This window comes from Cupressus sempervirens, chromosome 3, assembly GCF_028749045.1.
Source record: "Cupressus sempervirens isolate cs-2001-9-10 chromosome 3, ASM2874904v1, whole genome shotgun sequence".
NCBI classification, from domain to species: domain Eukaryota; kingdom Viridiplantae; phylum Streptophyta; class Pinopsida; order Cupressales; family Cupressaceae; genus Cupressus; species Cupressus sempervirens.
In genome coordinates, this window is record NC_143120.1 from 280,267,804 (window position 1) to 280,293,061 (window position 25,258).

Sequence of the window (25,258 nt, forward strand, 5' to 3'; positions counted from 1 at the left end):
TAGGATAGAAGAAGCCTTGTTAGAATTGGATACCAAACTTGGGAATTTTGCTGACACTTAGATTGAGGTAGAAAATTACAGACAGAAGGTCAAAGATAAATATGAGGCTTTAGATCTTCTGAATGTGGCTAAGATTCTTGAGATGATAGAGAAATTCAAGGGCAATCATCTAAACATAGCTTTGGGATGAAGAAGAACAAAACCTAGATGCCAGAATTTCAATTTTGACACTTAGTAAAATTTTGAGATTTTTGACCCTGTCAAGGTCCATAGCTCTATAGCTCTGCAATTCAAAGGTGTGTGATTAGTTAACTACTTGTTCCAAAAATAGTGCTTTCCATGCAATGGGAATGCATTTTGATTACAGTTTAAATTTGACACATGCCTAGTAAAGGATCAACTTCTATTTTTGGCACCTCTAGATGCTCCTACTTTCTCTCTCATGTTTTCTTTGTTTTTGATATGTAAAGGGCTGATGCATCCAATTAATGAATAAAATATGGATGGAGTCCCTCTAAGCACTAGATTAATTGTTAGTTTGTATATATATATATATTTTTTAATGTTTTAAAAGGATTTTATTACATGAAGATATCTCTCACTCTTAACACAAATTGAGGAGACAATTTCTTATAAATACCCCATTGTAATATGTAGCAAATGCCACTATTATCATGCAATAAAATTATGCTTTTGGTGCTCGCATTTGGAGTGTAGTGAGTCTTTCCTAAATGTATCATTGTTTTGTGAATTTTATTCATGAGATTGTGATTGAGAAAAAGGTTTATTGCGTTGTTTCTGGTTGTGTGATCTTTTAGTTCTGGTGTTTTCTATAGATTTACAAATTTCACTGACGTATCTAGCTTGAGAAGAGATCATTAAGTTGTGCTTGCATAACTCTTTGTCTCGCATGAGTATAGTTTCCGTGGCCTTGTAATTTGATGAAGATTGAAATATCATACAATTGTTAAAGTTTCCCATTGATGATTGCATTAGTGGATTCTAGGAAGTGTTGCTCCTATTTTCATTGGTTTCCTACCAATTTCTTCAAAAGTTTAACTCGTAGTATATTGTTTGCTGTAGCTTATGTCCATTTAGGATTTTCAATTTCATGTTATTTTCTCTTAGTTTCATTATTTTCTTTGCTAACCCCTTGTTAGAATAGGAAATCATTTTAGTTTCACTATTAGAATTACATCCATTGAAAAACCAAAAAATATGAAAACATTTCTCTTTTGTGTATTATTTTGAGATTGAAAATAGATTTACTTCATTCTGAGATAATAATAGAACTAGCAAAGGCCTCCTTGTGAAAAATCACATTTATCTTCAACTGAGCAGACTTTGGTATGTCGCAAGATGAATACTGAACCTTTGACCTGATCCCCGAAGACTAGCTTTTCAAGAGAGGAATTGCACAATGGATTCTTGCCATTGACCTCATGCTTAATGACAACCCAATAGAAGTGGCACTAGAAGGAGGGCCCTTTTAGACTCTCAAAAAGGAAGAAAATTTGTCAAATTTTTAGAATTTTTTCACTTCTACAAAAATCTATGCTTCACACAAGTTCAATTTTTTTTTTGAGTTTTTGAGAAATTTAGGTTCATAGCTTGGTAGCTCTATAAGTACACAAGTCTACAAGTCTGTAGGTCTATAGATCTATGACTTCCTACGTCTATAGGTGTGCAAAACTCTGTGGTGCACAAAATTCAGAGAGGTGAGAAAGTGTACTTCTACAAAGGTGCACTTTTTCTAGAATTGATGCAAGCTGGAGGATATTGATCTAAAATCCCTATTTCAGTGAACATTAAGGTCTATGCCAAGTGCACATAAGTTCCTCAAGCTTACCCACTTCCATAAACCATGTAGTGACAGAGGAAAATCCCAAATTCAACCACTTCCATTCAAATTTTCATCATCTTCTTCTACTCCACCTCGACTCTAACCACCTAGTGGACCACCACATATTTCAATAGCTACTCCCAACAACCACCATTAGGTCCACCAAACCCTCTAATAGAATTTTTGAAAAATGTCGTGGACTCACCAATAAACTTGAGAGGTGCCCTCCATGACCTCCCTAAGAATCCTGAGAAGTTTTTCCCCAAATTCATCTATGGTGAAACATGAACTGCCAAAGATCATGTCAAAGTTTTCAAGGAAATTTGCAACCAAAAGAAAATTTCTAATGAGGATGTGGTCCTTCATTTATTCCCCTATTATTTGGGGGAAATTTCTTTTAATTGGTACATTAATCTACCACCAAGTTGTATTGGATATTGGGATACTTTCAAAAAATTGTTCCTCGAACAATTCAAAACTTTCATCAACCCAACTATGATACACCAATAGTTTATATCAATTAAAAGGGACCCAGCTGAGATAGTTTCACACTTCAACCAAAACTTTCATATGGCATACTACAAGCTGAAAATGTCATACACTATACCAGTTAGAGCCACTATTCAGATTTATCTAAATGCTATGGATCCTCTTACAATGATCTTTCTAACAAGACTCCCTCTAGCTAATATTGATACATTAGACAAAGTCTTTGTGGAGGAAATCATGCTTACGAAGAAAGCCAATCCTAATAGAGGAGAAATGATGCTTCCAATGCAAGTAGTCACTACAATACCAACATACCCCATGGAAACACCCACGGTGCCTAGCTAGTTCATACCTATGAATCCAATTCCATTATAGCAGGCACCCACTCCACCAAATCATGCAATAATGTATCTAGGGTATGAGCCTCCAAAAACAAATTTATTTGAATAGAAAGCCATAGTTCCCATGGAAACAAACAATAACCTTATTTCAAAAGTTGGTCAAATGAAGAAGACTATGTCACAAATTAACAATGAATTGACACATCTTAGATTGTCACAAGGACAAAATAACAACTTCAAAAGAAACAATGTTGGCCCCTACAATAACAATTTTGGTCAAAATTACAATAGGAACTTCAATGAGAACAATAACACCAACAATTCATGAAACAACAATGGAGGAAACAACTTCAATCCTCCTGATTGCAACAATGGCTTTCAAAGGAAGAACTGACAATGGAACACCCATCCAAATAATGGAAGCATTCCTACTAACAACAACAACAATGTTCAATATGCTGATATCAATCATTATGATGATAGCCAAAATGCACTTAACAATGATGGTTCATACTATAGTGGCAATCAGGAGATGAATCAAAATTCACAGGCAAATGATAATCCTCCTCCTATACAATTCAATGCTATGCTATTGGAATCCTATGATTTTGCATAGAATACACAAGTGGAACAACCAACAAGCGAGGAATTCTCATTCTTATTTAGCCAAGAAATAGACCTTCAGCATGATGAGATGTTTTCCTTTTGTAATGACAATCAAAATATGTATAATCTAAGAAATAGGAAGGAACCTTTGATAGATGGGATTTCCCCAAGTTTGTAACCAACTCCGCTTGATCCAAGAGCAAGTAACAATTTTCCAGTAGGGAGACTAGTGTATGTAGGACAATAGAATTAGAATCAAGTGAATGTACCAATAATACTGAAGAATCCTACTTGGTCCATTGAAAAATACAATGTGGTAGAGGATTTGAAAAGGACTAAGGCCAATATGTCCATGTTTGACATGTTATAGAATTGTCCACAACAACAAGAAACTCTTATGAAGACATTAGATCATACAAAGGTTTCCCACAATACGAATATAGTTCCTCAGAAGATAGTATCTCAACAAGTGAATATTGTAGAAGTGATGCCCACTATGTTTAAAGACAAAGTTGAGGTACCTCTATTTTTTCTTAGCATCAGGATAGATTGGAAGAATCTTCACAATTGCCTCATTGATTTAGGAGCTTCATGTAACATAATGCCATAATCAATAGCTCAAAGGCTAGGAGTTAGTCCTCAACCTGCTAATTGAGTGGTGATATAGTTGGATAAGACAGAGGTAAAAGTCATTGGTGTATTGAAAGATGTATGGATATAGTTGACAATTGACCCTCAGATTTAGGATGTTATTGACATATATGTGGTTGATATCCTAGAAACATATGGGTTGCTTCTAAGAAGAGAATGGAAAAAATGTCTGAGAGGATGGTTTTCTATAGACTTAACTCAATTATGGTTGCCATGGAAAGGATTGAACAATCAAATCAAGAAAGACACTAAGCCCAAATTGAAAATGATGATTACAGATTACAATGCCCTGAATGAGATAGCATTCTTACAATCAGATTTGGGTTTATACAAACTGATGGTATTGGATATGGTTCCAACCAATACATCTCAAGATCAGAATGAGGAACCTAAGGTGCCAATACCCAAAAGTGAAACCATGACATAGTTCATAGACAATATGGTGACTAATTTACAATGTTTAGGAGAGTAAGCTAATCCCAACATCCTCCTCCTTCTAGGATTTTTTTAGTCACACAAAGTTATTCACTCTAAGTTTGAATTCTCATTATGCCAAGAAGCAGTAGAAAAGGTACTAACACACATAATGGAAAGCAAGGAAAAAATTACCTCAACAATTGAATCCATGAAAGCCAAAATTCAGTGAACTCATCCAACCTTGTTGAAAAGATTGAAGAGGAAAATGAAAATCTAAATGCATCATATAGTGATACCTCTCTAGATGGTGGAGGATTATCTTCTCCACCTCTTGGGATGATTAATGTTTAAAAGAGAAGATGTTATATGAAAGGTAAAGCATGGACTTTAGTAGTCATTTATCCTGAACCCAAAGTTGATGAAATCAAAGAATTGATAGAGGAAATCCAAGATAAATAAGAAAAGCATGCACTTGCTCTATCCACAGATCATGAAGGGGAATCATCGAGTCCTACACAAGAAAAGTTACAATGGATTCCTAAGAAATAGTCATTCAAGGCTCAATTGGAGGAGAAGTTAAGGATGAATAAGCATAAAGTTAGAAAACCTAAAGAAAATGCAATTTGGACACTCTGCTTTGATGGTTCCAGGTGCAAGATGGGAGCCAGTGCAGGTATCGAATTGGTCAACCCAAAAGGTAGGTCTTTCTATGCTACATATCAATTATAGTTTAGATGTACTAACAATGCTAGAGAATATGAGGCATTAGTTTGAGGGCTTCTCTTTGCATTGGAGAAAGGAGTTACAACTCTCATAATCAAAGGAGATTATCAATTAGTCATATTTAAAGGAAAATCCATATACTCTTGCAATGATAAAAGATTACTTGCTTATAGAAAAAGGGTATGGGATATAATGGATGAATTTTACACTTTAAACATCAAATCCATTCCAAGAAGAAAGAACATGGTAGTAGATGCTCTCGTCAATTAAGTAAGTGCTTCACAACTAGTTGAAAGAACCAAGCTGAAAAGATTTTTAGTAGAATTGGTTGCAGTTCTATCCATTCCTAATAATATCAAAAAAATTTAGGTCTTTCAAGATGATCAACATATACTAGAGTTTACCATGTACGGTCACTATTTTGAAGGACAATAAATTGATGATACACCAAATGACAAACCTAAAGATGATGGGCTTGAAGATGAAGATGGGGTTCTCAATCTAAAGACCAACACTATTCCAAAGGGAATGGTTGAACTAGAACACGTCTTTGATCATGATGAATCAACACTCAATAGAAGGGTAACTCAAGAAGAGGGATTCAATCAAAGAATGTGACTCGTACAATTTGGGTACTGATGAAGAACCAAGAATGGTACAAATAGGAAAAGTGAGCAACTCATAGGAAAGGGAAGACATGCTCAAATTACTCACCGAATATAAGGATGTCATTTCTTGGAGCTATGAGGAGTTGAAGACTTATGATCCCAAGATTATCACACATGACATCCTGCTTAAACTAGATGCCAAACCATTTCGACAAAGACAAAGACCGGTAGATCCTATCATTGAACCATTGACCATGAAAGAAGTAAAGAATTTGCTAGATGAAAATATCATATTTCCCATTCTTCATTCTACATTGCTGGCTAACTTGGTTCTTGTGTAGAAGAAGATAGGAGGGATTCGTCTTTGTGTTGATTTTCATAACTTGAACCTGACATCTCAAAAGGAAAATTACCCTCTACCCTCACTTGATGAGGTCCTACAAATTGTAAATGGTTCAAAAATGATGTAATTCATAGATGGTTATTTAGGATATAATCAGGTGATGGTTGATGAAGAAAATAGGCTAAAAATGACCTTCACAACAAAGTGGGGAACTTTTACCTACAGAAGAATGCCTTTTGGACTAATTAATATAGGAGCTACATTTCAATGAGTAATGGATGAATTTTTCAAAGGATTGATTAACATATGTATAGTCATCTACACGGATGACTTTATTATCTTTTCAAAAGATCGAAGGACCCACATTGCTGATCTAAGATAGGTATTTAATAGATGTCATAAATACAACATATCGCTCAAACTCAAGGAATGTTCATTTGGCATTGCTAAAGGAAAGCTCCTGGGACATGTCATTTCTAAAACTAGAATCTCCATTGATCCTAACTAAGTTGAAGCTATTATGAAATTAGCATCTCCATACAGTCGGAAGGAATTGAAGTATTTGTTTGGGAAAATAAATTTTGTGCAAAAATTCATAAGTAGATTTGTAGAAATTGTTCATCCCCTTAATGATTTACTCAAAAAGGGGGCTAAGATGGAATGGGTGCCTAAGATAAGGAAATAATTTGAGGATATCAAGGTTTCCATTTCAATGGCTCTAGTTTTGGTGAGTCCTAATTATGAGTTTCCTTCCAAGATCTATTCCTTTTCTTTCGAAGATTCTTGTGTAGGGATCTTTACATAGAAAAGGGAAAAGGAAGATGAAATACCAATTGCTATTATGAGTTTTCCCTTGAAGAATGCAGAGTTGAATTATTCAAATCTTGATAAACAATCCTTTGCATTAATCAAGGTAGTAAAGAAATTATGTCATTAGATACTAAGGAGCAAGGTGTATGCAATTGTACCTAATCCAAAAGTAAAGAAACTTTTGATGTAGAATGAACTCGATGAAAGGAGAGGAAGGTAGATGGCCATACTTCAAGAATTTGACTCAAAATTCAATCTATGAGATTAGTTAGATGTCAAGGGTTGTCAAAGATTATAGTTGATAACTAGGATGGAAACAAAAGGAAATTCAAGTTTATGATGAAACGACCGAATATGATTAGAAGAAGATGGATATATCACAAGTTGACATTAATCAAGGTGTGGTGATAGATGTTTGGTATCAAGACATTGTTTATTATCCTCTACAAGATCGATGTCCCAGTTGGATGAACAATTCACAATGCAGGGGACTTAAAATGAAGTGTGAATCTTATATGCTACATGACAAAAAGTTGTACAACATAAACTATGAAGGGATTTATCTAAAGTGTTTAGGCCATGAGGAAGCAAAGGAAGTCTTGGAACACTTGCATGATAAGTATCGTACATGACATGGTTCAACATAAGCAATGACCAACATGATTCTAAGATTAGGTTATTTTTGGCCCTTGATATTCAAGGACACTTTTGAGCATGTACACTCTTGCCATATCTATCAAACTAGTGCCAATAGAGAAAGGAATTTGGCAATGCCCTTACAGTCTATGTATGAGGTACACCCCTTTGCAAAGTGGGGGCTAGATTTCATTGGTCTGATCAACCCACTGTCATCAAGTAGACATGCATTTATTCTCATAGCTATGGATTACTACACATGATGGACAGAAGTGGAAACATTTAGAAATTGCAATGCTAAGGTGGTGATAGACTTTTTGGAAGAACACATTGTTACTAGGTTTGAAATGCCATTCGACCTTGTGTGTGATAATAGGTCTGCCTTTGCATCTACATTCTTGACCCAATGGGCATTTGAAAATAAAGTCATTATCAAGTTCTCTTTGAATTACTACCCACAAGGAAATGGGGTAGTAGAATCTAAAAATAAGAACTTGATCGCAGTGATAAGATGATTGTTGAAGGAGAATCCTAGGGATTGGCATACACAACTCAAATATGCTTTATGGATAGATCGAGTGAGAGTAAAAAATGCTTTGGGAACTTCTCTCTACTTGCTTGTTTATAGAAAAGAACCAATGTTTTTGCTCAACCTTAGAATTCCTATTTTGAAGTTCATGAGTGGTATGTTGAAGATGCTAACAAAGTACAAATTGGATTGATGAATCTTCTAGAATTGGGTAAGAAATGGATAGTTGCATTAGAGTACATGGCTAAACATCAAGTTGTTGCGAAAAGATGGTTTGACAAGAGAGCCATGATTAAATCATTCAGGATTTCTAACCTTGTTCTACTTTGGGATAAGGCAAAAGAAAAGTCAAGTGGCCATACCAAGTTTCAACGCTTGCGAATGGGCCCTTATTAGATTGTGAAGATTCTTGGAGAAAACACTTTTGGGCTCAGTTCCTTATGGGGGGAATTTCTTCCCTTACCTATAAATGGATAGTTTTTGAAGCATTATTTTGAAGCCTAAAAGACAAAAAATAAAATAAATTAGTTAGATTTTACTTTTGCATTTAGATTAGATTTTTATTCCTACAATGTTGTGTGTTTTCTTTCATGTTGCATGTTTGCTTTCAGTCATGTGTTTCTTTTCAAAGTTGTAATTGAGATTTTCTTGTCAATATTGGGGGGTAAGGTGTACTTGAGATTTTCTCACAAGAATTTTACCAACCACTCTTTGGGTCCAATTTCAGGAAGAGGTGTTTCTTTGTCAAAAAATTTGGACAATTGTGTGTCTTATACCAATCAAGCAACTAACATTTCTTGTGGAAATAGGGGACTTTTAGTTTGAAAATTAGAAACCTAGACCAACAAGTTCTCAACACTTTGTAAATTTAAAAGTTTGATTATTTTAGGTGCTAGTGAATTGAATTCAAAGATGATGAGGGATGATCCAAGCTTCAACTAGTTCAAATAGGAGGGGTCTCCTTGAAAGGTTGTTAAGTTCATTGTTTGGCATGAAAGTTTCTAAAAGTTTTAAAAGAGAAACACAAGGGATTTTTGCAAGTGATCGAATCCAAGAAACAACACCAATGTCCTAACTACACAATCCAAGCATAGTTAGGATACATAATTTTTAAAAAAAAAGAGAAAAGAAAATAAAAGAGAAAAGGACATGTTTTCATAGTAGAGTATCTTATATCAAAAATATTTCTTAATTGAAATTACATAGAGCAATTATTCAAATTTGCCAGAAAATTAAAGGAATGTGGCATCCCACTAAGAGCCCTCAAACTAATTCTCCCATCTGGTCAAGCAAGTGATCAATGAATAACCTTTGTGGAGATTTTGAATGAATGAGTTGGGAGGAGTGGAAGATTGTTTTAGAGTTGTCAAAAAACTTTGATAGACTACATCCTAAGGTGTCAAAGGGAATGAATACACAATGCACACACTGAGTTTGAAGGTTTCAAATTCTGAGATTTTGATTGTAAAGCCATCTAAAAGGCGCTTGAGATGTTCAAAGTTTGGTTGGTGTTTGATACACATTGGAATAAAGTTTACTGATGAAGAAATACCTTAGTCATTTCTTCCTTTCTTCAAGGCTATTTTTTATGGTCTCCACAACACACACCCCTTTCCTCATTAGGAATGGGGGCCCCTTACTTTTTTTCAAACTCCTAAACTCATAGTTTGAGAGTTAGGAAAATTATTTAGAGTTAAAGTATTAGAGTTGTCAAAAATTAGAAAAATGCAAAAAATTAGAAAAATAGAAGAATATATAAAAATATAAAAATATATAAAAATAATTTTTTCAAAAAAAATCATGTGCAAGCACACAAGCATTGGTGGAGTGCAAATCATGCACTAATTCTGAGGTGCATTGGGCATCTTGTTCGAAGGGGGGGTTATAAAACTCCCCATGTGGCCTCCGCCCATATCTTTTTTCTTTTCAACTTTGTTTCTAGGGATTTAATCACACACTCAAGGTAATCCAATGTGTGGTGGCGATTTTGTGCACCCATGCTTAGAACCTCACACATGGCGGCACTTTTGTGTGTCCACAGACATAACCCCACATGTCGTGATGCTTTTATGCACCCGTACTCACAAAACCATGCACATTGGCACTTTTGTGCACCCACACTTAAACCAACATGGGGTGGCACTTTTGTACGCCTATGCTTATAACCCTCCATGTGGGTGTACCCCACATAGTGCCTGCATGGTGCCCACATGATACCCTGCATGATGCCTATGTGGTGCATGTAGACACCTAAAAACCTTTAGAAAATAAATTATTTTTATTTTCTGAAAAATTCTCGATGACATCATCATTTATTAATTAATTAATTATTTAATTAATTAATTAATTAATTTTTATGCCATTAAATCCCTTTATCTTAATTAAAAATATTTAATTAAGGAATCCCTCCCAAAAATGTTTAAATCTTATTTAAACATTATTTCCTTATTTATTAATTATTTAATTAATAAATTGACCAAAAATCCTAAAATAAATAAAAAATTTATTTTTTTTTCCCAAAAGTTGGCCAATTTCCTTATGACCAATAACCTCTTCCAAAATCTTCTAATCCTTCTTTAATTTTGATTAAAGGCTAATCCCATCATTTCCTACCCCTAATCCCAACTCAAAATATTTAATTAAAATTAAATATTAATCCTCATGTTTATTAAAATAGTTTTAATAAATATCTCCTCAACCCAAACCCTTGAAATAAATAAAACTTTATTTATTTCCTAAAAATCTAATTTATCCTCATCCTAAGAAGTTCTAGACTCTTCTAGAAAGTCTTCATCCTCATCCTAGGAAATTCTAGACTATTCTAGAAAGTCTTTATCCTCCTCCAAAATCTAGACTCTTCTAGAAGATGTCTTTAAACCTAATCCTAATCCCCTCCTAACCTTGTCACATTCCCTAAACATGGGTTAAGACTTACTAACCCAAGCCAAAGCTAACAAATATCTCTTCCTTCACCCACCCTCATTAAATGCCATCCACTTGCCTATCCCTAAGCTAATCCTAAACCATCCTAATCCATCCTCTAATCATTTGCACAAGCCTAAGCAAGCTTAAAACCTTCCTAATCAAGTCCAAGTCGAATTTGCTCTCATCACCCTCAAAATATCTCAACCATAAAACTTTATGAAGTCAACTAGGTCATAAATGACTCTTACAAGCCCTTTTATTGCTCTTACAAGTCATTATGAGGGTCTTTATGAAGATTTTATCTCTTGAGCCTCCTTTGTTGACTCATCCTTGCCCTTTCCTCCATCCTCTCACCATGTGACATGTGTCACTCCTTGATTGGCTATAAGGAAGCACAATCCATGTGCTCTCCTCTCATGCAATCTGAGCCTTCCATAAGCTTTTTCCCATCCTTGCATCTTAGCCCTCAAACCCTCAAGCCTCTTTCCTATAAATTGGATCCTTCCCCTTTGCAAAATAACACAATCCATGAAGTAAAGTTATAATGCTATTTTGAGATCCAAATCCATACTAAAGCCATCTATCCACACCAAAAATCCACAATCATCCATTGAAGCCTTTGGAAGCATATTGAGCATACATCCTATCTTTTTAGACAAAGCTACTCAACAAGAGAGCTTCTCATTGAGAGAGCCCATTAATGGCTCATATTTTCAATTGAGAGCTCATCTTAGTCTATCTTGAAGTTTATGAATTTTGTTTAGTTTGTAGAAGCTTTATTTAAATTTGGTTTCTATTAGCATACTAACATTGCTCATATACATTTTGGCACGCCCGGTGGGACCCCGCATGGGTCATCTTCATTAGCTTTTTTAGTCAAGTTTTGTATGTTATTTGCTGATTTTGGCTAATTTTTCTTGTCTTTGTGATTGGTAGGATTGTATAAATTGGTTTTGTAGGTCCACATGAGCATGAAGAAGACAAAGGAACTCATAATCTATCTCATAGTGTTTGCAGATTTTTCAAGCTTATAGGTGGACAAAGACCTTGAAATTCTTCTTCCTCTTCTTGTCTATATTCTTCTTATTCCATCTACTTCTTCTTCTTCTTCTTGTGGGAGATCTTGGCCATTTTTTTAAGGAAGCAAAATCATACACACTTCTTTTTAGTGCTTAAAATGAACCCCCAAATCATACTTAAATTCATTGAAAAATTAAAAATTTGCAAAAAAGAAAAAATCTTTTAACAAGTGAAACTAAACCAATCTAATCATTTGCATCCTTGCAACATCAAGGTTTTAGATGCATTCATGCAAAATTAGGAACACTTCATTTTTGGGAATTTAAAAAGAACTTCAAGTTTCCATTTCAAAAGGTTCAAAATCAACACTAAGTGCACACTAAAGTTCTTTTAAAAAATCTCATGAAAACTAAGAGTCCTAAATGGTTGCCAAAATTGTCCTAAAAAGCTTTGTTATTTGTTCCAAACAAATGTCTTGTTGCAAAATCTTGAATGTTTCTTAGGTTTTTCATGCATCAAAACAATCTAGGAATATCATTTTTGGGCTTAAAACATGCAAACTAGCACACAAAATCTTGAATGAAAAGCAAAGTCCAAAGAGTCATTTTCACTTTTGAGTCCAAAACAATCTTGAATGATCTAAGGTTAAAACAAAGCACTTCAAAGTTCTTAAAACAACACACAAAATCTCAATCTTGAATGCTCAAAGGAAAAAACTTGAATGTTTAATCACTTGTCTTTGAATGCATGTTGCTAAACACAATCTTGAATGCCTAACAATCAATGAACATTGCATGGTTTTGATGCATTTTAATGACGCTCGCATTTTTTATGCTGACGAATTCTCAATTTTCATTATGTTGACGACGCTGTCAAGTTGGAATGAACATTGTATGTCCTAATCACGAGTGTCTTCAATCATAGCTTACAAAATCTAAATCATCAATTGGAAAAGAACAAGCGTGTTTTTTAGCCCAAGATCATCCAAGTCTTCTCTCCCTTTGTCGTCTTTCGAGGCCATCTTGGGTGCATAAGATTAGGATCCAAAATCTTGTCTTAGCTTTTTAGGAGGCCTGCTTGGGGATTTCATCACCCCTTGGGACGACCTCAACTCCAGCGTTCCGGCGGAGTATAAAGATTGGGAGGTGAATCCAAAGACACCTCTCTTGGGATCAAAATTTTCTCACTCGGGCTAAGCCTCAAGGAACTTTATACCCTTGAGAAGTGAAAGAGGAGAAGTGGGTTACCGCTCCTCTCGGTTGTGTGACATCTTTTTGGTTTCATCTACGGATTTGGGCCTCATGTACCTTGCATATATCGAGGACTCCCTAGCTAAACCAAATTTCATCCTTGTAGAAAGCTTCCTAAGATGTTGGTGTGTTTGACGTTCTTGCTCAAAACTTTTGTCTACTTGTTTGTTCATAGCTTTTGAATGAATGTTTTCCAATTTTGTTCGAAATCCCAGAAAAGCAAAAATCTCCCAACTCAAGGCATACTTAGCGTAGTCACTGCCTTATCAGAAAATCATCCAAGCTCCCCCGATGCAACCGAATCTATCTAGTTCTTTGCCTTAGAACAATCCCAAATCCAAAGTCCATTCAAATCATCCCCCCAGCCAGCTAGCAACTCAATCCAAAATCACCCAAGCCTTTAAAGAGTTGTTGTCACTTTGCTAGATTTTGCTATCCAATCAATCCTACCAATCAACCAATCTCACCAAGGTTATCCCTTTGACAGAGCATTGTCTAGGGTAATCTAGCTTTGTCACTTGTATCTCTCATCACCTTGAGCTAAAGGTTGGGATCCACAAGTGATCAATCTCGTGTTATGCCCATAGGATCATTAGTCTATTCTTAGGTTGACACAATCTCCACCAATCCAGCGCATAGGAAAGAAAAACTCTCACTTTTTGACAGCATACCCTTGAAGTCTTCCACCCACAAGAAAGCCAAAAATTTCCAGCAAATCCTCCTTAGGTCTGTCATACAACTTTGACTCTCCCTAGGAAATCTTTCATTAGCCAATCCAAAATCTATTCTTAATCCAAATCCAACCATGAGCTTCCGTCTTCATCCATATGCAAGACCCCATCCCCATCAAATTCATCATCAAAGCATGAAGTACCAATCCTATCATGATGTGTTTGGTCGCATTGTCCTTGCTCCCGCCACCTCCTATTCCAATGATGATGAAAATCTTGTTGACTATGACGGGTATATTGAAAGCCTTAGAACCATTCCCCCAAGCATCCCCCAAAATCCAAGAGTTATTCCAAACTATCTAGTCATGCCATCCAATATTCCAGCTTCCCCTCCATCACCCCATCAACCTAGCTTCCAATCTTCCACCCCCATCACACTAGCTATTCCTGTCAATCCACCTCCACCTTCGACACATGAGTCTCCAAGGAATCTCCTAGAGGAAATACAAGAAAAGTTGCCTCCAACAGTCGATAAGCTATGTCATCTAATACAACCATGTGAAGTAGTCAGTGATGAAGCTTCCCCATCTATAATATCACCTCCATCTCCCATAGGTATCATCCCCATACCATCCATCAAATTGCTTAAAATCCTTCCACTTCCCACAAGCATCAAAATCCCACCACCTATCAAATCCCTCCAAATCCTATCCACATCGCCTCCAAGCATTTCCCAAATCTCTCGTAATGACCCTTATGCATCCATCTTCTACTCACCCATCTCCACTACTGAATCTCCCATCTATCCATCCGCTGCCTTTGAAGAATCCATCCCTTCACCTCCTATCACACCATCCACTCCAAACCAATCCTATCAAGATCCTGCCCAAAAGCATGTTGACATCCCCCAAAGCATAAATGAAGATATCATCGTACCATGTCTTCCATCCATAGTGCAGTCACCATCTCCTCCATCTCCAAAACCTCAAGCCATATCTCCTCCACTACAAGATATCTTGTCATCCCACCAGCTACATCAAGATCCTATCCTTCCATCTCCCCCACTCCATGCTTCCATCTTACCACCTATCCAAGCTATTCCACCATCTATAATCTACCCTCTTGGTTCACTTACATTCATCCACGGTGGCCCTCTCTCAGCAGAAGAATTAAGAACAGTATCTCCCCATTGCAATACACCTAATAAATCACTTCTACCATTTTTTGCAAGCAAAAAGTTTCCTCAGCTTGTTTAAATGCTCAATCGATGGAATTATCAAGGTCAAGGTTTAGGACCACAAGAGCAAGGAATCAGAGAGCCTATTATTGCACAAAAAAATCTAGGATTTCATGGTCTTGGATATGTATCCAAAGGCTCACCATCTAAAGGTGTTGGTATACCACACCCCCAAACCAAGCCTATCTCCAAGCCCACCATGCCAGCCTCCCATCACTCCTTCAAGAAATCTTATGTCATCCACCCTCCACCATCTTTGCAACCCAAAACAACCTACCATATCCCCCCTTCATCCGCTAAATCCATTTTGGGTCCCTATGTCCCAAAATCTACCATCCTCCATCCTCCTATCAAACATCAGAAAAATCCTATTCCATCCATTTCTATGCAAGATCAACAAAGGCACATATCAGGGCACATCATCCATCATCATCCCCCTACATGCTCTTTCATATCCTCTCCATCTCACAAAGCTTCTCCTAACCATCTTCCCAAAGCTTACCACAGCAATGTGAATGCCAACTTCAAAATGCATAAAGCTAAAAATCCACATCCTAGGCAATCATATGTCTATTCTAAAAGACATACTCCAAAAAGGAAAAATCCAATCAAAGAATGCAAAACAATGCAAAAGCCTATGAAAAGAAAATCCAAAACCATGTGGATCCCCAAGAAAAAAGTTGAAACCCAATGCATAATGGCATCCACCATTGCTAATCCCCCATCTAGTGACTCATGTCCCCCATGTCCTAACTCCATCTTGGGTGCCTATATCCCTAAGAACGCTTCCACAAATCCTCCATCACGCCCGCATCTACCATCTATCCCCCATATGCTCTTTTCACACCCATCCCAACATGTGCCAATGTTGCTCTTGCAAGCATCCCCATATCATGCTCCTTTCCAACCTTTTCATCCCTCCATCTCCTACCATCAATCCCATCTAATCCGATCTATTGCATAAATCACACATCCGGTGTACCAACAGCTAGCAACAAAATTGAACATTCCAACAGCCAGTGAAAAATCCCAAAAAAGCCAAAATAGCTGAAGAAAGCCAAAATCATTCCAGCTAAGTCCAAAGTCAAAAAGTCAAAAAAGAAAAGAAAAATAAAGCGTCCACTGGTGAAAACTTGGCAATTCAAGCGCCTTGGACAAGTACCATGATGAAAACTTGGCAAACAAGCATCATGCGTAATCTAGCCATCCCCAGCTTAGCCTATCATCCTCATGCTTTTGGTCACATCTTTCCATCCAGCTCCATCTTCCAATCTATCCACCTATCCTCCATCCTCCAGCTTCCATCTCACACCATCCACTAATCTTATGCAGCTTCAGCCAATCATCTCAGCTATCATCCATCTCCCTAGCCCCTTCGACTTTTTTCATCCTAGCTTCAATCCTATCACATCCATCATAAGACCTCCTTCCACATGTTATCTTCTGATTGGGGGCACTATATTCCTTGGAGATCTTGTCTTGTCCATCCTCCCTTTTCATTGGTATCTAGCTCTAGGCTATCCTCATGCAAACCCAATGTCATCTCTTTATATCCATCATAATCCTAGCTATGTACCATCCTATCGAGCCATCTCATCCTGCTCCTCTAGCTATCCTTGGTCACAAAATCTCTCATCATCATTGGATGCATCCTGCCAAATCCATATCTTTTGCTATCAGCCCACCCTTAGCTTTCGCATCTTGCACAACATCGAACCATCCCGCTATCCTATCATCCTGATCTTTTGCCTGCTTGTAACTATCTTGGTCCATTAGCTTGTACCATATCTTGATTAGCTCACTTGTAAATATCTTGGTCTATCAGCTTGTACATTCTCTTTAGCTTACTACCATTGTATCTATCTAGCGTTCGTGTTAGTTCATCCTTGATCAACATCTTGCACCCATCGCACATCTTGGTTAGCTATTCCAATGCATCCTTTAGCTAGATTTCCTATCACCAAAGTGTTATCTTTCTTAGTTCAGCTTGCCAGACGCATCACTCATCCAAATCCACCAGCTTCGGTGCTCTCCGATAGGTCCTTGCAGGATATAGCTTTCCTCATGTCTGATCTTGGTCCGTTAGTACCTCGTCCTACCCATCTCGTTGGCAAACGGTTCTCTTTTGGATTTTCACTTTCTTTTGATTTGGGATCTTCCCTTTTGGGTCTTGAAGTATCTTTTCCAAGCAATCTCCTTGTTTCCTCCTCAAGGTTGCCATGATCTTCCATATCATGGTATGCTGCGAATGGGGCAATTAGAGCATAAGGTCTTGATCAAGTCTTTCGTTTGTTTTTCTTTTCTGCTTGTGGGTTCTCCAGTGTCGTTTCCACGCTGCTTCCTCTAGGATTCATGTGTGATGTTGGGGCAATCCTTGTGTGTTTGTTTTGGGTTAGTTTGTCAGTCCTCTGGATGGTTGGTGAAAAGGCCTTGATGTTCTTGGTAACCTTGGCAATTAACCAATAGTCCTATAGCAAATCTAGTGCTCAACTACATGGTGGTACTTCTCTTTGAAGTATCCCCCCGCTCAAAAAGCTTCAATGGTTTTCCTTCATCTCCATTATCCCCCATCCATATCCAGCATCCGTCTCTCCTACCCCAGCTGATGCATCAATATCTCTTTGAATCACTCATCACTCTTAGCTTTAGTGATCCACAATCCTAGTCTTAGGGATCCACCAATCCAAATCAACCCACCAAGCCTCATCTTTCGAGATCCACAATCCTAGTCCTAGGGATCTCCGAAACCCATCTTCCGCCAATCTAACTCTTTGAAATCCTATTGCATCATCCTTATAATCCCCTCATCCATCTCCCTATCCTGGATTCTTTTTTATAGCGCTCCGCTCCTTCATCCTCTGCAATCCCTAAGGTCTTAAGCTTGCTTCCTCTTGTGCATCTGATTCTCTTTTATCATTCTCCCATAGTGAGAGTTTGAGCTAATTCAGCCCCTTCTCTTTGCCAATCTGAGTTTCCTTGCTCATCCCAGATTCTTGTACTTTTTCAAGAAGCCACCAAGCCTCGCTTTCTCTCCCCGCTGCCTTCTTGAGGGGGCATCTCATAGTCCATTCTCTCCTCTTCTGCTCTAGCCTTGGGCATCTTATTTTCTTATCTTTGATGTCATGCCACTTGCGGCATCACATCAAAGAGGGGCAAAATGTAGACACCTAAAAACCTTTAGAAAATAAATTATTTTTATTTTCTGAAAAATTCTCGATGACATCATCATTTATTAATTAATTAATTATTTAATTAATTAATTAATTAATTAATTTTTATGCCATTAAATCCCTTTATCTTAATTAAAAATATTTAATTAAGGAATCCCTCCCAAAAATGTTTAAATCTTATTTAAACATTATTTCCTTATTTATTAATTATTTAATTAATAAATTGACCAAAAATCCTAAAATAAATAAAAAATTTATTTTTTTTTCCCAAAAGTTGGCCAATTTCCTTATGACCAATAACCTCTTCCAAAATCTTCTAATCCTTCTTTAATTTTGATTAAAGGCTAATCCCATCATTTCCTACCCCTAATCCCAACTCAAAATATTTAATTAAAATTAAATATTAATCCTCATGTTTATTAAAATAGTTTTAATAAATATCTCCTCAACCCAAACCCTTGAAATAAATAAAACTTTATTTATTTCCTAAAAATCTAATTTATCCTCATCCTAAGAAGTTCTAGACTCTTCTAGAAAGTCTTCATCCTCATCCTAGGAAATTCTAGACTATTCTAGAAAGTCTTTATCCTCCTCCAAAATCTAGACTCTTCTAGAAGATGTCTTTAAACCTAATCCTAATCCCCTCCTAACCTTGTCACATTCCCTAAACATGGGTTAAGACTTACTAACCCAAGCCAAAGCTAACAAATATCTCTTCCTTCACCCACCCTCATTAAATGCCATCCACTTGCCTATCCCTAAGCTAATCCTAAACCATCCTAATCCATCCTCTAATCATTTGCACAAGCCTAAGCAAGCTTAAAACCTTCCTAATCAAGTCCAAGTCGAATTTGCTCTCATCACCCTCAAAATATCTCAACCATAAAACTTTATGAAGTCAACTAGGTCATAAATGACTCTTACAAGCCCTTTTATTGCTCTTACAAGTCATTATGAGGGTCTTTATGAAGATTTTATCTCTTGAGCCTCCTTTGTTGACTCATCCTTGCCCTTTCCTCCATCCTCTCACCATGTGACATGTGTCACTCCTTGATTGGCTATAAGGAAGCACAATCCATGTGCTCTCCTCTCATGCAATCTGAGCCTTCCATAAGCTTTTTCCCATCCTTGCATCTTAGCCCTCAAACCCTCAAGCCTCTTGCCTATAAATTGGATCCTTCCCCTTTGCAAAATAACACAATCCATGAAGTAAAGTTATAATGCTATTTTGAGATCCAAATCCATACTAAAGCCATCTATCCACACCAAAAATCCACAATCATCCATTGAAGCCTTTGGAAGCATATTGAGCATACATCCTATCTCATTGAGAGAGCCCATTAATGGCTCATATTTTCAATTGAGAGCTCATCTTAGTCTATCTTGAAGTTTATGAATTTTGTTTAGTTTGTAGAAGCTTTATTTAAATTTGGTTTCTATTAGCATACTAACATTGCTCATATACAGTGCACACTACATAGTCCCACCCACCATCTCTCCCCAAAGAAAGCACCCACCACTATTGAAAACTTGTGCCGGCTGCACTATTCAAAACTTGCATTGGTGACATTCAAACCTTGCACACAATAGCATCACTTGAAACCCATACGTGTCTCCTTGGTGGCATTGTGTGTGCCCCTTATTTAGGCATTCTGTGTGCTCATCCTTGGTGGCACTCCTTACACATTTCCATACGTGCACAAATTTTTTAAAAAAAATTGTAAAAGAAAAAAAATAATAATAAAAAGGGATAAAATGCAAAAAAATATAAAATACCCAAATGGGGCATTTTTTTATGCTCATTTCAATTCATAGTATTTACGTTTTATCTTTGGACTAATAAACATTTTTCTCACAATGTGCAGGTGATTAAATGGTTTCCACATCTAGAGCAACACCCAAAACTATTAGCTTCAAATTCTAAGGTGTACCCTCGAAGTCAAGATTTCGTGATGACCACATAGAGATCAAAGATACCAACCTCAAACACATGGATTAAGCAGAATTCCTCAAAATTTGCAACAAGCCCACCAAGAGATCAAATCTTGTATCTTCACTGATTCATTCTGAGTTAGTGAACATAGCTTCACATCCCATGTCAGTACAATCATCTAAACTAATCATGGCCCTATCATAACATTTTGTTCCTGATCAAATAATAGTCAAGAGCATTACAGGAGAGGTTGTGTTGGACCTATGACCTAACAAAATTGAAAGGGTCTTTCATCTTCCAAGAGCATATCAATTCATCTGACTCTCCCATGAAACAACTAAAAGATGGTACAAGAAGCATCAACAAGAGGCCATTGACATCATACAATCCTCTTACCTCATTGAGAAGCCTCCTCAAGGAAAGATAACACGTAGGTTTGATATGAATCAGGGATACATGAAGGAATACATTAGATACTCTATCATTATCCTAAGCAGAGTCATGGGCTTACCCATGGTGAGTCACCTTAGCACCTTCATGGTTGACTTCATTGAGACCATCAGACAGGTGAACATACCACTAGACTAGGCCACCACACTAAGTGAAAACTTTTGTGAACAATTGAGGATGGTAAAGGAAAAGAAGAAGTTTTACATGACTCCTTACATGGTGTACCTACTTGTAGCAAGGGTGAAAAACTATCCTAGTTTTTATAGGAGAAGTAGTATGAAGGATCACAATGCCTGGTCATAAATAGTCTACCCTCAGCTAGTGAAGAAGAAACTCTCAGCACAAAGTAATGAATACAGAATCGTTAATGATGCGTTCATATTTGCAATCATTCAATTCATTGAGGGTGCCTATGGGAAGAGGTTATCTAATGAAGCCAAAGCACAGATTACAGCTCTTGAAGCTTACTTTATCCAGTTCAAGATGTTCACCTATTTGTGGGTAGTTGATGCATCCATCAATCCTAAGAAATTCCCAAGATACCCAAGTGACAAAATAGTGTTTTTGGAGATTTCTTTACAAATTGAGTTAGCCTATGAGAAGATAAAGAGACAAGGGAGACCTTTTTGGGCATGGCCATTAGTCATTAGACCATATCAGGTGAAGCAAAATAAGGATATTTCATCAAATGGGAATGGGAGAATTATCCCTTGGAAGAATACAACTCTCCTCGACCCAATTTTGATAATGTTGGGAGAGTAGAGAGTCTAGTAAGAAAGGTCTTCCTCATTTGATTCATTGAGGGAGCCTATGGGAAGAGGTTATCTGATGAAGACAAAGCACAGATTACAACTCTTGAAGCTTACTTTATCTAGTTCAAGATGTTCACGTATCTATGGGTAGCTAATGCATCCATCAATCCTAAGAAATTCCCAAGATACCCAAGTGACAAAATAGTTTTGTTGGAGATTTCTTGACAAATTGAGTTAGCCTATGAGAAGATAAAGAGACAAGGGAGACCTTGCTGGGCATGGCCATTAGTCATTGGACCATATCAGGTGAAGTGAAAGTAGGATATTTCATCAAATGGGAATGGGAGAATTATCCCTTGGAAGAATACAACTCTCCTCGACCCAATTTTGATAATGTTGGGAGAGTAGAGAGTCTAGTAAGAAAGGACTTCCATCATGAGGATGTTGTTGAAGATCACTAGATGAATGTCATGGTAGATTGTAGTGATCGATCAAGAAAGTACTATACATACTTCATAAATTCTTCAAGATTTTGGGCTCACATGTAATTATTAATTATAACCCTAAAGAAGTTAAAAAAATTGTATAAAAGGGCTTAGGGTTAGGGGTTGTTTCATAAGCTATGATGAAAAATTGGTTTTTGTGGCAATATTGAGCTATAAGGGATTACAGATTGTAATTAGGTTGTAATCACTAGATCATAAAAATATTGGACTTGTTGTTTGGTGGACATAGCCCAAGTATTGGGTGAACCACATTAAATCTTGGTGCCTTGTGTTCTTTTCTATGTGATCTATTATTTTCTATTATTGGTTATATTTGCATGTAATTGTTGTTTCTATCTGTGGTTTAATCCTAACATGCCACAAATGACTACAATGTCTGCATTAGGGACTATTGTACGATGACTTTGTATCTAGTAGAAAAGGCTCTCTAGTTGAGCATCCCAAAGAAGATAAAGCAATAGGATTCTAAGGAGTTACTAGATCCCCTGTTCAACGCAGACAAAATTGGAGAAAGACTCATTATGAATGCTGAGGTTGATAGGGGCGAGGCTAATAATATTAATCATCGTGTGAGTCATGTCATCAGAATGGTAAAGGATTGGATCAAGAAACTTTTTCCACTTGATCCAATTTTTGACATGGTGACCTTCCATGCACATGCTCGCCCAGAAAGGGGTAGAGGGAAGAAAGTCACAATTACTACCTTTCTGGCCCAATCTCCTATCAGGCCAGAGACAGTGTACCACCTTGATTGCTTAGTTGGATATTATCACCCTCTTGAGAAGAGGGGAAAGAACAAAAGAAAGATGACCTCCTTGTAGAGGATTCAGGTAGAACAAGTGCCTCCCTAGCCATAGGAACAAAGTCCACAAGGGTCCCAAGATACTAGAGCTACTCAAGTCTATGATGAACCTCAATTGCCTCCCATTGTACCTAACCAACTAGAAGAGGGAGAGATTCTATAAGTCTCCATTACTATTGCATAAGAAGAGCTAGCTTCTCCTTCTATCCTAAAGAAACATAAGAAAAGGATTAAGATTTAGATGAAGAAAAGGCAAAGGATCAGTAGAAGATTACTGCCTAATCCATCTATTCCTAAAATCATTCTAGAAGGAGATGAAGAGGAGGAGGAAGAAGAATAAAAAAAGGAAGAGGAACAAGTGCCTCTATAGGGAAGAACTCAGCTAGCAAGAGCCACAGAGTTGTATAGGAGAAAGAGTGCCATGGGTGCCCCACCATCCACTCAAGCAAAACACTTAGAACACTCTTCTTCAAAAGATGAAATACAATAGTGGGTGGATGAGCAGAGTGAAGAAAGCAATGATGTTTTATCAATGTTAGATTTTGATTTCATGACTGTAGGTATAGATTTGATTGGGGATAAGATTAGGGACACCCCTACAAGTGAACCTCAATAGGAAGAGTGGACACGGATGCAACCAGATACATAGGGTCTTGATCTTACCCTTCATCTCCACCATGAGTTATAATTGTAGAATAGGGTTTTGATCTTACTCCTCCATCTCCATCACAAGTTGTAGTGGTAGAACACGGCCCAGTGACTCCTCTACCTCAAATTTTTGAGGAAGAATAGGTTCAAAAGGAGCCATCATCAAAGGAGAGACCCAAAAAAATGGCAACCAGTGAAGTGTCAAAAGGACAAATACTGCAATACTCTCAACCACTTTCCCAAGACACTGAGGTTCAGGTTACAAGGTCTACTAAGACTGAGGCTACAAAAGGAGAGCCCTCATAATAGGAGACGACTTTGAGCAAGAGTGACAAAGGGAAGGAAGTTGTAGAACATACTCCTTTGTCATCAAGAGTTAGGTCCTCATTAGGACACATCCATATATGGATCCAAAAGGAAATAATGAGGAGTGCTAAGCCTCAATTCTATGCTTCAAAGGAAGAAATTTGTGACATTGCAGAGATTTTGAATAAACTCGAGTCTCCATCACATGAGGCAGCACCATTGGCATTTGTCACTAGCATAAGGAACCAAGATTTATTTACACAAGTGGCTCTCCCTCCTAAAGGCATAGATGCAAAAGGCCTTAACCTTGAGGATTATGAATTAAAGGATGTTATGTTGGGAAGACCTACATGGGATTTAGCCTAAAAAATGATGTCTATAGGAGTCAAAGAGGTTCTTAAGTACATGGAGTAGGATGAGATTGAACTCTAAGCACTTTGAAGGAAGGTTGAGATCCTAAAAGGATATCTAGCTGAAGTTGTTGGTCCTCTTGATCCTAAGCACCCCGAGAAAACTCTGAATACCATACTTAGAGAAGGGGGAGGTGTGCAACTTGATCTATTTGTGAAGGCTTGTTAGGAATGGCGAGAAATTTTTGAGGAGAAAGGTGTTACAATCATCATAGGGAATTTGAAGTTACTATATGCTACACAAGAAAATGTGAATAAGATTGTATCAATTTTGAAGCAGGACTTCAATATCATGGATGAAGTACAGGCCTGGAGTAAGGATTTGCAAACTCTACAAGCCATAAAGGGCCAAAGATATTAGGTTTTGATTGATGTATATAAAAGAGAAGAATTGGATATGATTAGTGATTGGATAGAGAAAATAGTGGATAGGAATAAAGTAATGGAAATATTATATGAGGAGATTCATCAGCTCAAGGACCAAGCCCAAGAGAAAATTTTGGAAGTAGAGAGACATTATAGTGATGCATGCTTGGATATTTTTGAAGATGAGGAACCAGAAAAGTTGTTACCTATAGAGATAGTAGTGGATAATTTTAGGAAGATTTTTATGGAGGTTGCTGATGATGAGGACATTTGACATGCTTTCAGGATAAAAGAAGCCTTGTTAGAATTGGATAAAAAGCTTGGAGATTTCGCTGACACTTGGATTGAGGTAGACAATTACAAGAAAAAGGTCAAAGATAAATATGAAGCTTTAGATGTCTTGAATGTGGCTAAGATTGCTAAGATGATAGAGAAATTCAAGGGCAAACATCAAAACATAGGTTTGGGATGAAGAAGAACAAAACCTGGATGCCCGAATTTCATTTTTGACATAGTAAAATTTTGAGATTTTTGACCTTGTCAAGCTTCGCAGCTCTGTAGCTCCATAGGTCTATAGGTGCATAGGTCTATAGGTACATAGGTCCATAGCTTTGCAATTTAGAGGTGCACTAAAAATTAACAACTTGTTCCAAAAATAGTGCTTTCTATCCAACAAGAATGCATTTTGACGACAGTTTAACTTCAACACACACCTAGTAAAGGAAAAGATTCTATTTTTGGCACCTCTAGATGCTCCTATTTTGATTGAAGTCTTCCTCCTACTTTATTTGTCATGTTTTCTTTTTCTTTTTGACT